Source organism: Topomyia yanbarensis, chromosome 1 (genome assembly GCF_030247195.1).
Source record: "Topomyia yanbarensis strain Yona2022 chromosome 1, ASM3024719v1, whole genome shotgun sequence".
NCBI lineage: Eukaryota > Metazoa > Arthropoda > Insecta > Diptera > Culicidae > Topomyia > Topomyia yanbarensis.
Window position 1 is genome coordinate 209,685,297 of NC_080670.1, and position 19,279 is coordinate 209,704,575.

At 42.7% G+C, this 19,279-nt stretch overlaps 1 protein-coding gene across 7 annotated transcripts in view; it reads left to right on the top strand.

The window, feature by feature from the left end:
- Positions 1-19,279, top strand: part of LOC131690554 (titin homolog) — a 163,426-nt gene that overhangs the window by 35,146 nt on the left and 109,001 nt on the right. The window contains exons 1-2 of one of the 7 annotated variants that reach the window (XM_058976433.1): positions 16,674-16,805; positions 17,778-18,134. The exons of 1 other annotated variant lie outside the window; for it this stretch is intronic. The gene's annotated coding sequence lies outside the window, so the exon portion shown is untranslated. Of the gene's footprint in view, positions 1-16,673; positions 16,806-17,165; positions 17,309-17,377; positions 17,536-17,777; positions 18,135-19,279 lie in introns of those variants that run through there. 5 more of the 7 variants (XM_058976468.1, XM_058976451.1, XM_058976425.1 and 2 more) reach the window with 5 other exon arrangements.

Sequence of the window (19,279 nt, forward strand, 5' to 3'; positions counted from 1 at the left end):
GGAACTTTCCGGCAGGCCTTCCATGCCCGAACCAACATGATCAGAGCTTAGAGCCAAATAGAAGGGTATTCTTGGAATACGAAGTTATTCAGTCACCGGAAAGGCAGTTCACCAGTCTATCACGTACCATACCATACCAGTTCCACACCTCAATAAAGGCGGTAATCCTGGTTCTTGAAGCAGTCTATGTAGGGTAATAGCATAATCCTCTATACTGGTCCTGTCTATGGACCGAGAGATGACGATGAATTTCCGGGAGGAGTAGCACAGAGGGCCCGGCAAACCCCCGGATAAGTCAACCTCAGTTATACGCCAATGGAGAACAGACCAGGCTCCCTTTCCAAATAAAATCGAACAGCATCATCGATAAACCAACGCCCATTCCATTGAAATACAAAAGGGACCTTGGCGAATGACAGCATATGATCTCGCAACACAACCCCAGATATCTCGCCATGCAGGAAACCGATACCAGAACGACCATAGACCTATTTCCCTGGCAGCGTAGCGAATTCGGACGGACAACATCATAAGGTTCATATACAAAACCATCAAACCATGGGATATAGTGACCACTTCCCAATTATTATATTACACATACATTCACCCCTAACTATCACGCGACGAAGGTATACAAGCCGTGGTGTGATCCTTACGTAGTTGCAGCCTTGGAAGCCCGCAGGTCTGCCCTTCGCGCATTCAAACAAACCCCCCGAGACCGCTTCAGTTTAGAATAACACACATCCAGCCAAGTCCCTTGATGGGATAATCCCCAACTCGCCTACGACAAAGCTGCGGAGAAGCGCTAACGCCTTCAGCTGTCCCACTATCTTTCAACAGACGCAGAGTATCCAACCACCAAGTCTTCTTAGGTGCGGAGTTCGCTGAAGAACTCATCACTGGTCGAGGAAAATCAAAGGGACTAGACATCGGTTTCCCTGTGCTGAGACACCTCCCTCCCGGGATCGGACCTTCCCAAACTCCTGGCGAGAGACTTTGATGGTAATCTTGCTGTAGTGTACAGTCTAAGTCATGGAAAGAATGGTTAACTGGACACTAATTACAATCCTTGCGACGACCTTGAGCACAGGCCTTGGTACCAGCATTCATCTTGACTAATTCGGCGAAGTGACAATCCTTAAACGATAATGCGCACATTGAAATTGCAATTCTCGACGTAGCGAAGCCCTGGCGCGAGGATATCCTCCGGCAACTATGACAATGGGGGTTGTCCCGGCCTTTCTATACAACAGTCTTTATTTAAAATTGATATCGGTTGTAGCCAATCAGACACATTCTCAGATTTCATCGGAGTACCCTTAGGATCGGTTCCACCAGTGATACTCTTTCTCATACGGATTATGCCGTTTTTGCAGCACTACCCCAGCCACTACCACCAAACGGGAATGCGAAAGCAGGACAAGCTCCAATTCATGGTGCGATGTTCTATGGGATCGAATTACCAAGTCGCAAGCAGGAAGATATGGTAGCTACTCTTAGCTCCCTGTATCATAGAGCAACTCTTCTAACCTGTCGACGTGGGCCAATAGAAAGCACGTAGAGCTGAACTTCCACTTGACACAGCTCCTGTCGGGCCACGGCTGCTTCAGGAGGTATGTTCATCGGTTCGGGCACGCAACGTCACCGTTGTGCCCGGAGTGTGAGAACGTCGAGGAGAGACACCGCAGCATGTGGTCTTTGAATGTCCGAGGTTCGAAGCGACACGCAGAGATATGTTCGAAACGGGAGGACCGGACATCAATCCGGATAATGTCGTCTACAGAATGACAAGCGGTGTAAACACGTGGAAAGCGACAAACAGAGTGGTGGCGCAGATCATGACTGCCTCACATCGGAAATGGCGCGAAAAACAGCGAGTAACGGCTTCGGGAGAGCAATCACCGCCGGGAAACTCTCCACCAGGAGTAGGCCAGATTCACCACCGACTAGTCGAGTAGTCCGCAATAAAGCACCAGATATGGGTCGCTAGCGAACCGGACGCTACGCTTTACCCGAAATCGCCGAACCATTCACGGCACCCTACCGGTTGACCCGAGAAAAATATAGCCAAAAAACCAAGAAGAATCGGATCAGGAGACCTTCTTTCGTCGGGGAACTCTCCATCGGCGTAGGCTAGATCCATCGTCGGGGACTGGGCTGAGTAGACCGCGACGGGACACCACCAGTCGCGGGTCATCGAGGCTCTACCTGAATCGCCGATCTGATCTCGACACCTGGTTGATTGGTTCGGTTTCGGTTCTGGCCGGTGAATTCTCCGTTGGAGTAGGCTAGATCCATCGTCGGGGACTAGACCGAGTAGTTCGCGAACAAGTTTTTGGTAAAGTTGGGAGCTGAATGGCTCATCGGACGAAATGGACCGAGAAGGGAACCAAAGGGTTAAAAGGAGATGCGGCGCTAAATTGCACCGAACAGGGAACCAAAGGGTTCAAGAAGTTGCGATACTAAAACCGAAGAAGACTCGGTATCGGGAGCACTTCCTTCGCCGGAGAAGTCTCCATCGGCGTAAGCTAAATTCACCGCCGGAAACTAGACTGAGTAGACCGCGACGCAACACCACTAGTCGCGAGTCGTCGGAGCGCCAGCAAACCGGACGCCCTGCTCCACCAGAATTGCCGAACTGACCACGACACCTGGTTGGTTGGCTCGGTTTCTCTCGCCGGGCAATTCTCCGTCGGAGTAGGCTAGGTCCTTCGTCGGGGACTAGACCGAGTAGTACGCGAACAAGTCGCAAGCTTGATGATTAAGTGGTACTGAAGGGTACAAAAAGGGAGTTGCAGTGCTGAATGACCGAAGAGCTCTGTAAATTAGACAATCTGAAGTTTGCCGCCCAGATTGTCTTCATAGGGGAAGAGCGCTAAGTCTTGACCCACGGCTAGCTTTCCGAATGCCATACAGAAACTGGCAGCCTGTGCGAATGGTCAAGAACTGGTGATGTATCGAAGAATGGTGCTGTAACCCTAATGAAGGAACTAATTACTTAATAGTTGGATTAGAGTTGGTACTATGCACATAAAAAAAACCCTTCTCGAAGTAATGCCGTATGGTGATGCCGGGAAGGAATCAAGTTCTGGGAACAGATACGCACAACTTCTTACGCTGATCCATCACTCTGTATATAATTATCCTCAATAATTACCCAGAACTCAAAAACCTTCGTCTAAAGCATGACCTTGAATGAACCAGCCCGTGAGAAAGCATTATTATCATTCTTAAAGGACGCTCGAATGTACAGATCTATATAAGCTGGGGTCTCCGTCACTCCGGGTTGACGGCGGCACGAACACTTTCGGCCCACAACACTTTTCTAAGGCCCTGGAACGATAAACTAACGTTTAACAGCAGGCCCCCGCCTCAACCGGGCCACATGCATGGAGAGGTTCTCCGAGACCCACCACCACACTCGCATTCGTCGAGATGAGGAACAAACAACGGCCACAAATGCCTTTGAGATCCTTTCAAAATCTTCATACAGCGAAATGATGTTTCTTGTAAAACTTCGTAAAACGAAATATTAAATACAAATGTTACCTTGTAAAGGTGAAGAACCATATTTTTTTAGACTTAAATAAAGAATTAAGTAAATTAAAAATAAAATATGAATTCGGAAGTATACAAAAGAGGTGACTCAACAACAAGTCCCATGATGGTTCAGCTACATTTTGGCCAGACATAGCATGCTTTGATTGAAGAAAAGTTGCTCAGGATTACGGCGGAAGCTTGCTCTGCATTTTAATACTTTTTAGTACGGAAAAATTTTCTGTTGATAAGTTTTCCAATGAAAATGATTAGATACGATCCATAGCGATTTGAAATTTTTCTTTGTGAATTCAAACATTAACGATTCAAACTTGATTTACTCCAATCACAATTAACGCCACGAACGATCAAGCTTGGCCCTCTGTGAGATCCCAACCCAGCACAAGCCGGCACACTCACTGCCTTTCAATTATGCGAGTTACCCTACTCAAACCACGTTGAGATCCCCGCCACTTGATCAGACGAAAACTTCGCTTCTCTCGCAGGTTCCCGTATCGCCAGACCTCCGAAGAGAGAGACGGAAAAGACTTAAACAGAAGGAAGAGAACCAAAAAAAAAAGTTGCAATCACTCTCCGCCAAAGAGGTACACATGGGAGGAAGGTGGTAACAGCCAGATTCCGGAAGGTCAATGTCGACCGATGGATTCCGGTGGTGAGTGTCGCTGATGGGCGAGTGCCTCCGAAGCTTGGAAAGATACAAGATTCGAGAAAAGAAAAGAAAAAACGGGAAAAACGTTGGATCGGGTGGTGAAAGGTACCTCGGCTCGGCCTCTCTGTACACGCTTGACGTTCTTTCGCTAGGTCTTGGTCAGGCAGGGCGCGCAGAAACATGCAGAAGTTCAAACACTGAACTGAGTAAGAGAGGGAAACGGTAGGGAAAAAAATGGAAAGAGTTTAACCGTGCACACGGTCAAGTTCGCTCGGCCATGGGATTATGATGGAGGAAAATTATAACGGCATACATTGATATGTTAGCTGAATCTATTTCGCGTTCTGCTTCGAGCTTTCGCTCTGGCTTAGCCGCTATTGGCAAATACTTTGCTAGGTTCAGGAATGGTTATTTGAGGGCTTCTAGTGCCAAGGTTGGCTGTGAAGGAATGGATTCGATTCCTTTCACAGGTAATTGATATGCGTCACCTAAACAGCGTACTCGTCTGTCTCCCTGACCGATAGGCGTTATTGGCCTGCTACAATCCCACGTCTTCCATCCACTCACTCATTCATGGCCTAGCCATCCCGCAGAGTGCTTTGCATTCCACATTAAGCTCCCGCCTCGCAACACAACAGCTGGCCTGAAGCGTACCACACTCAGGTTGGTGGTTGCTATTTTTTACACGATCTGATCTAAAATTAGAAAACAGCCTCGATTAGTTGCTGCTACCTTGAAATGACTGGACCGGACTGGACTCCGACTTGCCTAACGAGAAAAGTACACACGCCCGTACACAGTGGCATCAGAAAACGCAATTACCTCGGGCATCTGCGAAAGCTCCTCTTTGGAAGAGCCGATCCAACAACAACAACAACGAAAAAACGTGATATGAGTGGAATGTTGGTCGTTCAGGGGGATACCTCTTCAGGCTTGAGATTGGATTGGAAACTCTACCACGAAGTCGACGACTAAACGAACGGCTATCATCACCTATTGATTAGTCTGACCTGAACGGGGGGTCCCGGAGGACAGAGAAAGAGCCCGAGTTTAGCAAATTGGTTCATCAGCGTCGCCATTACGTTGAACTCTCAGCTGCCAAGTGTCACATTCCTCTCAAACGGTGGCACAGGCAGAAGCGCGTCAATTGCATACATAAACTGCATTGAACTGGGACGGACCGTACAGAAATGCATTGAACTGAGAGAAATGTGGATGTCGAGATGAGCAAGTGGAATAATTTTCTTTCCGTTCAGTCAATAGTGAAGTGAAGGCAGGTCGGTGCAAATATACACACGCTAATTAGTCCTTTGGGGGATCGTGTCGTTGCGATGAGCTAACCATCGAAAAATGGGCGCGTAGCAGGCCATGTGTGTGTTAGGAAACGGTCGAAACGGATAGGTGAGACAAGAGTGATGTCTTATCGTGCGAGAATTGCAGGCTCAGGTTATTGAACTTGAGGATTTTTACTTGAATATAATAGGACTTTTTTGAACGTCAAACTAGGTCGAATTCAATTGCTGTATTTTGAGTATTATATTTTAATGCAAGTCAAATGTAATTTTCGAAGGTTGCGTACCTATTAAAGTAAACGTAGTCTTGGAAATGTAATTTAAAATAATTAAGTTATGGAAGTTATATTCGACTCATTTTGTAGTTTTCTAATCCAAAACGGCAAAGCAATAAATGGGGTGTTGCTCAATAAAGTGCTTTCTCTAGGACATATCCAATAAAACACCAGGAGAAAGGGAAATAAGTGTTCTGGAAGACAATGAAATATCAAAACAAATGAAAAATACTTACCAAAATACATTTTGAAATACGGTGAAATTAAAATCAGGATACCGGTTTATATGATGTCGGATATATTTTGGAAATTCGTTTTTTTGGTAATTGAATTGCTACATACCTGTGATTAATAGCAATAATTAGTACAATTTATCAAACTGTACTATGGATTTCCACTGTAACCCATTACACTAGCTGTGAGTTTCGGCTTAAACTAGAAATTAGCAAATCACGCCGGCACATTTGAATTGATATTAAACGCATGATCCTGAAATGAAAAAAAAATTAAATTTAAAATAAGATGACAACGATGTTCCACGCTGTTTATTTATTTTCAATCGCCACCTGAGCAGCACTTTAAACTGGATTGTATTCATGTAATCCATACTTTCAATAAAATAAACAAAAGCAAGTATTTATTTAATCATGTATAGTGACTCTCTTTTTCAAATTACATTACGTGAGCCGTTGGAATCCTCGCCTCCAGTCGAACCAAACAAATCGGTCATGGCTCCGTCCACTCCCAGTTTAACAGTACCTATCGAAACAGACGATAAATTCTGCAATTTGCTGCAACCCAAATTAGTGCATCCAGTGATGTTGCACCGGCCTACACCCCCCTCCCCCTCCCACGCAACACCGATTCGATTTTTTTACCATGTTCGCGTATGTGTTATTTGTTTTCGCATGTCTCCCATCGCCATCGTTCAAGTGTTCAATTTCACACTGATTGAGCTGAGTAGCCCGGTAGGAAACAAAGAACATAATGCACAAATGATGAACGTCAGTAAGCGCGCCTTGGGGAGGACCTGGCCACAGAAGCAGAGCGGAAAATCCCAAGTTTCCCAAACCGATTGAAATGAGGAATGCTTGGAACGAGAAAAAAATGTGTGTGTGTGGGTAGGAATCAAACGAAGGCGCAAGTGAGTGGAACCTCCGAACATACTAGGTGGAAAAACGAGGTGATTGAGTATGTGCGGAGACGTATTGAAAGAAAAATAGGTTATGACATATTTTTTCCCAAATCACTTGTCGATCATCAGCCAGTCAGCGGATCGTTCGTCTCTGCCCCTCAGTCATTCTTGGTCACCGCCGGCATCATCATCACCATCAGCATAATCATTGACTCACTCCGTGATAGAAATTGGGAGATGGAGACGGGGGACGAGGCAGCGTTGATATTGTTTTGTGACTTCAATATGCATAAAGCTGCTGTGGGACTTTACTCTCGGCGGAACATGTTGGATGCTGCTGGATCTTCGGGGCGGGTGCTGGAGGTGGAGAGTAAGATGTTCAAGTCACGTATTGTTTTTCCCCCCTTTCGAGAAAGAGCTGAGAAGTTGTGCCCGCGGCCGGCTAGAACTTATCTTATCGTAGGTGCTGTTTTATTATGGGGGGGGATCAACCTTCGGCGCCTTGGGCAAACTGGCAAGCTTCCAACCGGTACAGGTCCCGGTACGGTGAGGGATAGCAATATTCTGGTGGGGTTTGTTGCAGTATATGCGTAAGAAGTCTTTCAGAGTGGAAATTCTGCGTATATGTGTAAAACAGTGATAATTAAAAATTGAAATACAGAACGGTTTGTTCCAGATCTGGTTCAAACTTATGTATTGCAGTATTCTAAGACTTCTGTTAATTCGCGACTAGCCACTTATCTAGCCAACAATTAATTAAAGATTTAGTTAGCTGGCTCTAAAGTATAAAGAATATAATCTCTGTTACACGACTGAAACTACAGACTTTCCAGCTATATTCCAGATTAATCGACCTGCTAGCAATAAATTTCATAAAATCTCTAAAAAACTTTGAAATATTGTGCACCATCTGCCCCGTCCAACGATTAACCACCGAGCTGCCGTCGACCGTTGAACGAACGAACGACAAGCCTTCCATAGTCTGTACCAACAGTGTCACTGTAATGACTAACAAGCAAGCGTTGGTGAGAAGGACACTCACGCCAAACCGGCGGAGAGTGAGTTCCATCGGTGAAGTCCAGTGGGTGGTAGATTGGGTAGGGAAAAATTTGCTGCTTCGAATGAACGTTCAAACTCTCTTTCTGTCTTTCTTGTCTCTCGTGGGTGCGACGGTATGCTACGGTGAGTGCTTGGGTATTGACACTCTGAATCGAATGAATGTTCCGTGATAGTGGGAACTGGTAGCTGCACAGTGAGTGAGCGAGTGTCTTTGATGAACCTTAGTGGTATACTGATGCGTCTTGGTGAGCCGAAGTGAAATAGTTTCTTTGGCTTGTGGTCAACTAGTAGGTTTCAGTTCGAAACAATAACCCTTTATTCATAGCTTTGATGCAATATTCAAAGCTAATGTGGGAACACAACTTGAGTTTTGGATTTCAATAAAAGGCTGTTTACAATCGAAGAATGAATTAGAGTCGAATTAGATACAGAATATTAACAGGTAGATTCTGATACATCAAATCAAGCAGCATCCTTTCAGGGGCGGGCATAGCGTAGTTGGTACATCAAGTGCCTCGTACGCAGCTCACCTGGGTTCGATTCCTAACCCGGCACATAGGGTTAGATTTATTTTTCCAAAGTTATTTCTCTATCCCGACAAAGAGGTGAATAACACTAAGATTAAAACCTTTAAAATTAAAAAATTCGTTTCCTCGGCCATCTTGGACTTACTTGTAGAATAAAGTAATTTTTGCTTTAATTTACTCAATCTCAACATGATTATTTAGATTTTTTGAAGTCACAATTGAAGTTTCTACACTTTACTAACATGTAGAAGTATATTGAAAGTTTAAGATATGCAAAATACTTACCAATATGCAGTTGAAAAATCAGGGGATTTAAAATCAGGACAACGGTTTATACTTTGTCGGATATATTTTGGAATTTCGTTTCTTTCATAATTAAACAGCTACATACCTGTGAGTTGTAACACTGGTTGTAAGAAATTGTTCACATTATAGATTGAAGGTGTGGATCTTCTTGGCAGCTCTTCCTGATGCAAAAATCCAGAATTTTCGTTTCACTAAAAAATTCTAGTCAACAATAGTACATACGATCCTGAAATTAAAAGAACAATTTAAAAAAATATTTCAAATTGGAAAGTTGCACAAAAAGCCACATGAAAGCAACAGACTACCTATTTACTCCAAAACAGCAGCTGAACATAACTCTAAATTTGAACGTTTAATGTGATGTTCAAGTTTTCCAATTTTAAAACTGCTGAGATTGGGATTTAAAAATTTTATATTCTCGGGATTAAAAAAAACGAAAAGGATGGATTGGTTATACCAGAGACATAACCACAATGAAGTAGTATACACTTAATCTTATTCCGCTAGCCGGTAGACACACGATCAGATCCCCGCTTTCACAAAATCATTATTTATAGTAATCGTACATTCAACAAAACTAGATACGAAATTATTGTTCATATTTCCAATCCGATAGGGAAAAATTGTGATTGTTTTGAATTACTCTAGAACTCATATTTTTAATATATAAAATCTTGGAAAAAATGTAGTTAATGTCCTTTCCCAGTCAAAGCTTTCCGAAATTGGAGTCGTCATCGGTTGTTTTATTTGATGTGGAATTCCGGCAGCAATTAGCCAGAATTCCAGTTAAAATTACAATACGTCTGGATTCTACTGGAATAGGTAGATTAATTAACTATTCCTATAGGAGAAATAAGAAATTTATTTCTAGAATACGAGGATAGAAAAATGTCTTAGTTGTAGCGATTTACGATTAACTTTATCGAAGACACTAGCTCCCTAACTGTAGTGGTCTTTTATTTGTAAACAATTATTTTGAAAAGGAAACTTAATTCACTTGAATCTCCATTTACGACCAAAACCAGGATGTCCGTAGATTAAATTTATTCGTATTACTTCCTAAGAAAGTCTTCGACATTTAGAATTTTTTTCGTACAAAAGTATATTAGACTGCATTTTTTTCGTAAAACAAATTCATAAAGCAGGGAGTCTATAGATCTTAGAGCTATCCCTGATAAATGAATAGGTAGATATGACTTTATATACACATTTTTCTGGTACACCAGCTCTCTCTGAGTAAACGTCTCAAGACATAGAAGCGCAACAATTAATCTCTCGGTAGCTGATACGGTACATATTCATGGATGATCATAGTGCTACATTCAGTGAGGTATTCAAATCATTTACAGTCATCCAAAGAATCTCTGAAAATATAGAACATAAGATCAAAAAGCAGATATCTTGGAGATTTTTGATTATCAGCATATTCCTTGACGCTTGTCACACTCTGTTCAATATGGTAATGGCCACACAAGAACGTAGTAGAGCACAGCTCCTTATGGGGTTGACGAATAGATAAATTATTATGACGAGTACAGATTAAAAAAAACCTGTGTAACCCTACCAATGTGAGTATTTTCTCAAAGGAATTGATGAAGTGGATGACAGAAATAAGTGACTGACGCCATTTTACACAACGAAATGAATACTCAAATGGCGTCTGGCATCGACAGCCGAAAACTGATCAGACTCAGCTTATTTAAAATGTCCATACTGTTCGATTGCAGAGATCGGTTGGAACGCAAAGGGTTAGAAATTTGGTTAGACCGAAAACGAGGTGATTGACCCTAATGTATCAAACATTGATTTCTCCCATCTACTCGTCAAACTAGCTCCAAAAATATCTCTATTGTTGAAGCTATTCAGAATTTTTCGTAACCGAATGTCGCCATTTTGAAATTTAAAAAGGCGTCAGGTATCATTTTACGTCATCCAGTTAGTAACCCTAAACTACCCATATTGCAAAGGTTATAGGGAAATTTTCCTAACTATTCACTATTAGGAATTTTCAAATTGCGGCAGACGGGTTATTGAGAATTGAGTGAGCGTAATCAGTGAGCTTCCCCGGTACTATATGGTTCATGGGAGTCATTCAACCACGATGAGTTGGTCTTGCTTACCAATCATCCGCTGTATCAAGAAGTCGTTCACTCGGTTCATGGCTGTTTGTCGTCAGCCTCACAGGGCAACAAGACTCCTCACGTCCTCTTCAACTTGGTCGACTCACCTTGCTCATTGTGCTTCACTTTTACTTGTACCTATCGGATTAGTTTCGAGAACTTCGTGTGGTTGCATACTTTGTTAGACTGAAGGTTTTTTCGAAGCTCAAAGTAATCATGCTTACCAGCTAGAATACTTCTGTGAAATTCTCTGCTGGGATCCTTATCGGCGATCACTCATCAACCACCTCAATATAGTCGCCATCAATCGATATAATCGGTGAAAGGCGTCATCTTTCTTCCTTCGAACCTTGCACTCGTATATTTGGTCTTTGATGCATCTTTTGACCAGTCCAATTCGCTTTGCTTCAACCTTTATCAGGAATCAGAATATATTGGCTCAAATGGCACGTGCCACAATATCCACGTCATCGGCAAAACCAAAAAGCTGAGCGTACTCTCGTGTCAATCTTCGCTCTTCTTGTCACACCTTCCAAAGCGATATTGAACAGCAGACTAGAGAGGCCATTGCCTTGCCGTAGCTTCCGAGTTTCAAAAGGACTCGAGAGTGTCCCTGATACTCAGACGTAACACATCACTCCATCCATTCTGACTTTGTCCAATCGTGTCAATGTGTCCGGGAACCTTGTAGGCGGTGTTCAGCAAGGTGATTGCTCGTTAGTTACAGCAATTCAGCTTTTTTATAGTTGATATCTCCTTCTTCCAGTCCATCGAAATCACCCAGTGGATTGCTCTAACCCAGTGATTCTCAATCTGGGGGCCATGAAAAGGTTGGTAGGGGTCCGCGAAGATGAACATCTTTTGCAGTTGAATATTGAAATTTTAAGATTTTCTACAACAAACAGGAAATAATCGTCACCTACGACTGGTGAACCAGCACCAGAAAATAAAGGAGCCTGTAAAGCGGGAAAACATAATTTTGATTGACTTGAAATAAAATCTTTGAGCTACAGTACAAGACGCAAAACTGTTATTAAAAGTGAAAACAGATGTTGATGCCAAGAAAGTGACATACATACAGCTACACCATGTAAGAAATTGCGTATGGAAAACGTTCAAAAGTTTTGCCTAGGCATAAAACTTTATTGTGAAGAACAACATGCAACACGGCATTGTATATGGCGACGTTAAAACCAAGATCTTGAATATATGGATAACTATAAAATTGAAGTGCCCGTACACGACCTAGCGCCGTGCATTAGACCAGATCACAAGATTTATGTCGAAATACGGAGAAGTAGAAACCGTTACAAACGCTACTTGAGAAAAAAATTGGCATTAACAACGACTTTCGTGTTTGCGTTGAACAAATACCGCTGTTCACCTAGTCTGGTCAGCTTCCTACGTGCCAGTTTTGTAACCAGACGGTACATTACAGAAAACAATGCTTCGAAGCCGCTAAGAAAAATTAACCTACTACAACCAACACCAAAAACAGTTTTCAACAGTAAATAAGACACAATCAATTGGCCATGCACTTTGTATATCGAAACCTACTTCCTGTCCCAACTAGTGTCTCCAAACCAACAACCAGCACAATAAATGCCAATAAGGACGTATATAAAACAGCGACCCGCAATAGCAAGTAAGAAAGAAGAACTACGAACATCATAAAAGTTGTACCGATCAAGACATGGACATGAACGATTACGCTAGAGAAGGCTGGCTCCCCAGCTAATGCATCACCGCCAAGACAAAACAGCACACACAAGACCCTCTAATTCGCAGTAACTTTGTGTTATTCTTTTATTTTACATAATGTAAAAATATGAAAACTCCACGGCTAAGTTATGCTAACGCATTGAGTCGTGTCAAACATAACAAAAATATATAAACTGATGTTAAGCTGTAGGGGTCCGCAACAACCCAGGGTGATTTAGAAGTGGTCCGTGATATGAAAAAGGTTGAGAACCGCTGCTCTAGCCAATTCCCCCTCCTGCGTGTTTGATCAGCTCACACGGCCTCAATATTTCTCAACCGTTCGATCTCCTCTTGAATCTTAGGTAGATCCAGTGTCATCTACTTCTTCAACATTCAGATGTTTGTCATAATACTGCTTCCATCTATCGATCGCCTCACATTTGTTTGTGCGAAGGTATTAGTATCTCTACAAGGTTTGTGGCACATTGCGGGGGAAGAAGGTGCTTCGAACTATCATTTCTCGGGACTCTGCAAAGTGGTCATTTGTAACGGTTTACAGATCATCAGATTTCATCACCAATTTATACATTTGTTCGCGACCTATCTGAGCATTCATGTCACCAATAACGAACTGAAAATCTCATCCCGGGTTGCCGCTATAGAGACGTTCCAGCTGTGCATAAAATTCATCTTTCTCGTTGTAGGGCCTGGCTTCGTGAGGGCAATGTACCTTGATGAAGCTGCAGTTGAAGAAACGGCCTTTAATCTTCAATACAGGCATCCTTTCGTTGAACGCCCGCCACTTGATCACGCATTGGCGCGTCGTACCCAGCACTATAGAGCTGCTTCAAACCTCGTTTGTCGTTCCGCCGCTTTGGTAGAAGGTAGCCGCTCGATGTCCGCTTTTCCAAACCCCTTCTGTCCCGCCAAGCAAAGATGCGAGTTTGTAGCTCATCGTGTAGGATTCGGCCCGGAGCAGCCAAGCGACCGCTTCAAGTTTCCAATCTTTGCCGATTGTTCCGATCCGTATTTTCTTCTCGGCTGGTCTTTGCATGGTGTTTTTAAGGCGGCTTGTTGGGCCTGCATAACCTGTCCGCCATCCCACATAACTGACATCTGCGTCAGGTCTTTTGTTATGCTTACGGTTGGGTTAAAGCGCCCACTTTCGCACGTACTCCGCGCTAATTTTGCTACTACTGAAGAAGGCGGTAGGGCCCAGTCGACACCGGTCTATAAATTAAATGTCATCAATAGACGCACGGGGAGGCATGAAATAGGAGCTTGTTAAAATGAGACGTATTCACCATTTGACGACTATTAATAACTAAACGAATAAAATTAAACAAACTACTGATTTTTGAATGGATAAAGTTAGCAGAGTCGTAACGTGCGGTTGGCTAGGTTGGCCCCCGCCAAGGCCGCTAAAATCTTGGTCTGTTTTTTTTTTTTAAATAAGTGAGGTTAAGTCATGAAATTAGTCAGGATAGGAGTATCATTCCCAGGTTTACACAAAATTATACGTTTGAAAGTCGAACTGAAAAAGAAAGCCAAAGCAGACAGCAAAAAGGCGCATAACTGAGACTCTACCAAAGGCGTCAGAAGACTACGGTACGGTCCTGTTAGTCCAGAATAAACAACAAACAAGACAAAGACTTCAAATTTCAACAAAAATAGCGAAAAATATTACAAACTCGTTTTCTCAGTTTCATTGGAACAAGGGGAACGAAAATGTGTTCATGGTCAGTAAAGCAGGTCGCCTTTTAAAAGTTATAGCAAAGATCGTAGAGTAAGCTAGATCAATTATCATCGAAAAGATAACCCGTACCATGAAAATTTAAGTCTCCCCGATGCCGGGAGGAGTTCCGTAATATCACAAAGTTGCCGGTTCCCAACCTAGGACTAACCAATCTTGCACTAAGTTAAATCTCTGGTTGAAATGTCACATGGCTTTTGATGTTCCTGGAAGCGTTGGAAGCTCTTTGTTTCTTCTGAATTGATCAGTTGCTGTTTGCATCGGATTTGTGGAAGTGTTTTTTCTTGCTGGTATATTTAGAGATATTTAGGGAGAAAAAATATTGTTACGAAGACTCATTTGCTTGTAATTAGTGCCAATACTGCATGCATGACGCGCAGGACCAACAAACCATCGATGATGCGGACGATCCTTGTCGAAGAAGACGCAGGACAGTCTCGCCAAAAGGTCACACGACACTAGTTTGATGGTCCGGTCTGATTGTCAGTCAAAGGGATCATTGAAACAGACAATCCCGTCCTTCAATAGATCCACGCATGCCATGCTCGAATCGATAACTACACCATCGATCTCAACTTTGTGAGCGGGAATGTAAACGCGATAGTTCCTCATGAAAATGTTGTCGCCAGTAACGTCATTTGTTTTTTTATTAGAAGATACAAGAGCTGTGGTTTCATGCAGTTCTAAGACATTTAGCAAAGAAAATAAATTAAAAGCAGCCTTTTCAAATCTCAATATCAACTCAATTCCAGAGTTTTTCAAGCTTCATGAAGGCTATCTTGAAACAAAATTCAGTGTGGCAGTATACCTCGAGGTTTCATTACATCCCAAGCCATTTAGCATAAAAGTTTCGAATTCAAGTTTTGAATATTCTAAGGATCCTTTTGTGTTTTCTCACGGGTAGAAATTTTTGCACTTTGGCAGTTTTGTGCAACATCGATTGAGCTAAACTTGTTTGTTGAAGTGCGTCCGGTTATTAAATTCGATGATCACCTGCTTTCCATACATGCCGTTGGCCCTCTAATATACAGTCGTCTGAATAGATGCTCCCTCCATCGGCTTCAAACACCTAGCGTCAACTGATTTCCTATATATATAGTAAAAGATTTGTGGCTGGTATTTACATGACATGAACGACAGTCAAAAACATGAATTAAGTAGGGAGTAGGTGGGCTATTTCCATGTACACAAATTATTATTTAAAGGTCGAACTGAAAAAGAAAGCCAAAGTAAACACCAAAGGGGCACACAACTGAGACTCTGCCAAGGGCACCAAAAGACCATGCTACGGCTCTGTATACACTCCTTCGGATTACGCATACATGACTCTGTTTATGGATCCATCGGTTTTTTATCTTTGTGAACATTGTTTTATACCATAATTTTATAAAGACTGCTACGAATGTCTGCACCCAGCATTAAATCCTTATAATCGTTATTATGACCAAAACACCGCTGAAAATTGGCAGTAGCATCAACCCTTCCGATCAAGTTCATTGCGCCAGCTCAAAGAGATTCCGCCTTAAGTCTAACACCGCCCTGCTTCTACTAGCATTACAGTCACCAACAGCAACGCATCGACAACTTTGAGAAATCCTACAGAAAAATTATACCCCAACCGATCTCGAACTCACCACGAATCTCAGAGTTCGATCGACAACGATCCCGAAATGGCATCGGTGGCAAGCGATAAGACTGGTCGAAAATTTCGAGGACTTCTCGCCCAAACTGAAACCATGAAGTCCCCAGTCCTGCAAGCATACCCATCCCGATCCGTTTCGATATCCGTGTGACCTAGGGCAGCTTTTCCTTCCACAATGGTCATCACTGCCGCAGGCAGGATACTCTACCAGCACCGGGAAGCTGCGAACGGAATAATATATCTCGATACTGGGTTCACTCGCTCTCGCGGTATTCATCCCTCTCACTCTCTCTCTCTCTATATCGCATTGCTCGCGGCGCGCTTTTTTTTGCTGTTTTTTTTTCTTATTTAGTCACCGTAGAGTTCAGGAGGCAACCTGTGCCTTCTTGCATATCTATGCGCTGCTCCCCGCAGGAGAACCGTTCGAGCTGGGCCGAACTGGACCAGGTGGGGGGGGGGGTGGAAGGGGGGACAGTGTAAATCGAGAGTGACCGGCGGTGAGGTGGTGACGACGACGGTGGTAGCAACCAGCAACAGCAGAAGAAAATATACACAGCCAAAGTTGTACGGTGTGTGGAGTTGTCGCGGTCGGGCCCCGGACCGAGAGGAGAGCCCGCTAGTTTTTCTTCTTTTAAGCGGGCAGCAGCAGATAAACAGCATTAGTAGAATAAAACACTTGAACCGAAGAAGACGAACCACCGCGCGAGCAAATCGGAGGCGAGAGCCCATCTTCTTCGATTTATTTTTTTTTGTTGGTGAGGTTGCGCGCGGGTTCGTAGGACCGACAAGTAATAATTTTTTAGGTTTTTTTGAAAATAGTGATTTTTTTTTTGTTTGGTGACAATCAGGACTGAGAACTGTTTTTTGAGAATCAGTGATTTTTTTCGGTGATTTTTCGGTCCGAATGGGACAGTAGTGCTAGAGTTGGCCCCCCCTTCGGGAGTACTAAAAGCTGGAGAAAGATAGAAAGAGAGAGATACACCGAGCGTGTGTGGACGACGGAACATACCAAGAAATTGCAACACACATAGAGGAAGACAGGAGGAACAGCGAAAAAAAAAAGATTTTTTCGTACATATCTCTCCCTATTTCGGGAAGGTGGTGAAGAAGATCTGTGCGCCCTCTCTTAGTTTGGTCGTGAACGTCAGCCGAGCCAGTCCGGTCCCGGTGTTTAGTCTCTTCTGCTGTTCCTCCGGTGGTGGTCAAGCATCATCAGCACCGTCGTCGTCGTCGTCATCGTCGCAGCAGTCGTCGTCGTCGTCGTGATCATCATCATAGCCATCATCAGCGTGTAATCATCACATACAAGAGACCATCATCCCCCTGTGTGCGCCGCCGCTGCCACCGCCACAGCCACCGCCGCCGCCGCCGTCGCCTCCTCCAGCCGGTGGTGGTGCCTGTGCTGGAGCTTCCCAGCTCGGCTCGACTCAGCTCAGTCAGTTTCAGTTCAGTGGTCAAAGTGTGTGCAAGTGCGTGCAGTTTAGTCCTCCCACCCTGGTGGACGACTCTCGGTGTGTGGTGTGTGGCCTCTAGCGACAGTTACTAACTTAACAATAATCCCAAGCAACCGATAAAATCGGGCGAAAAAAAATCTTAAGAATTTTCATAGTGATTTTTTTTTTTCGAAAAAAAAAGCCGCCCTGCTCGGGATTTTTTTAATTTTAAACAGAAACACAAAATCGTGACTAGCAGGCGGTGGCTTTTGCATATGTGCTGTGGAACTTGACAAGGATACTTCAACTAAATATTTTTGTTTTCAGGATTAGCGAGAAAAAATAGCGGAAAGCGGAAAAACACAATAATCGGATTAAAATAGTGCATTTAAACGAGGAAAAAATTTTTTTTTCAAGAATTAACCGAAAGCAGAAAAAGAAATACTGGTGATTAGCGGAAGAGTTTTACTGTTTGGTGAGAACGAACGAAGGTTTTAAAGTGCGGTAATCAGTTGCTGTTTTTCTTTGCTTGCTCAACAAAAAAAAAAGAACAAAATTTCGCAGTTTCGCGTTGAGTTTTTTTTTTATTTCGAAACCTGGACACATACAGACAGAGATCGGTTCTCTCGGTGGTTTCGGCGGACCATTGAGCCATTGAGTGGAGATTATTTTAGCGAAGATTAGGTGAGTACCGGACCGTTTGGAAGATCTTTTTATTTAATTCATTTATCTGGTGCGGCACAGGACGCGTTAGCTTCACGAAGCCGTGAGTCTTTTATAAATTTATAAATAGTAAGAAAATTTGGGAGCTGTTTTCTTTTGTTTGAAAATTTATCAGCTGAAAATCGGTTGCGAATTTGTTGGTTTGAAAACTTTCAAAACGTAGAACGTGGTGTTAAAATTAACACTTCGATTTTAAAGAAGACTAAATATCATGAAAATTTTGCAGAGTTCCGTTAATTTTATAACAAAAGGCTGCTAGTGATTTATTTATCCTAAGGTAGTCATTATCTGTGATTTATTTATTTATTTAAGATGTTATATCCGATTGGTAGGTGAGGTAGTGAAATTATTGAACTAGTAGCAAGTGACAAGCGAACTGATTACGAGGATTTAACTTAAGTGTCATTTACTTCTTTTTTCGGGTTTTTAAAAATTTCTAATCCTACGTGCGGGATTGGGTATCGTACCCAAGTGATCTGCGACGTACAAGGAGGCACTATTATATCACAGTACAGACTATTTAAGGAGACCGAGAGTTCTTGAAAATTAATATAAGCAGATTCACAATTACGAACAATTAATGTTGTGACCATAACCCTCAGCAGCGGTGCTAACAATCCAGTTTGGATTGGGTTCTTGCAGTTTTTTTTGCACAATCCGTTAAAACAAATGTATAAATTTTCCTTTTTTTCTCATACGTCAACAACAAAAATATTTTTTTTCGTTGTCATCTAATAATAAATCAGTCATTCAAAGTATGACCATTAGGATCGTACTCCAAATAGATTCAGACTTTATGTTCTTCAGATTTTTTGAATTCTCTAAATAATTCAAATCAATTAATATTTTAGGAAACCTACAAAAAAATTGGCAACGGGTAAGTCCCACAAAAAATCAGCTAACTGATTCAATTAATTCAAGTTTTGATCGCTGAGCACATTGATTTTGTAATCGCCCGTAATTACATTTAGTTTTCTTAAATCAAGGCAAGTCCTAAAAGGCGTCGATCACTTGCACCGGGGGAATAGTATACTACTGTAAATTTTCCCATCTGCATGCCTGCATTCGTTGGCGTGAATAACAACTCTACAATAAGTTCCGAAATA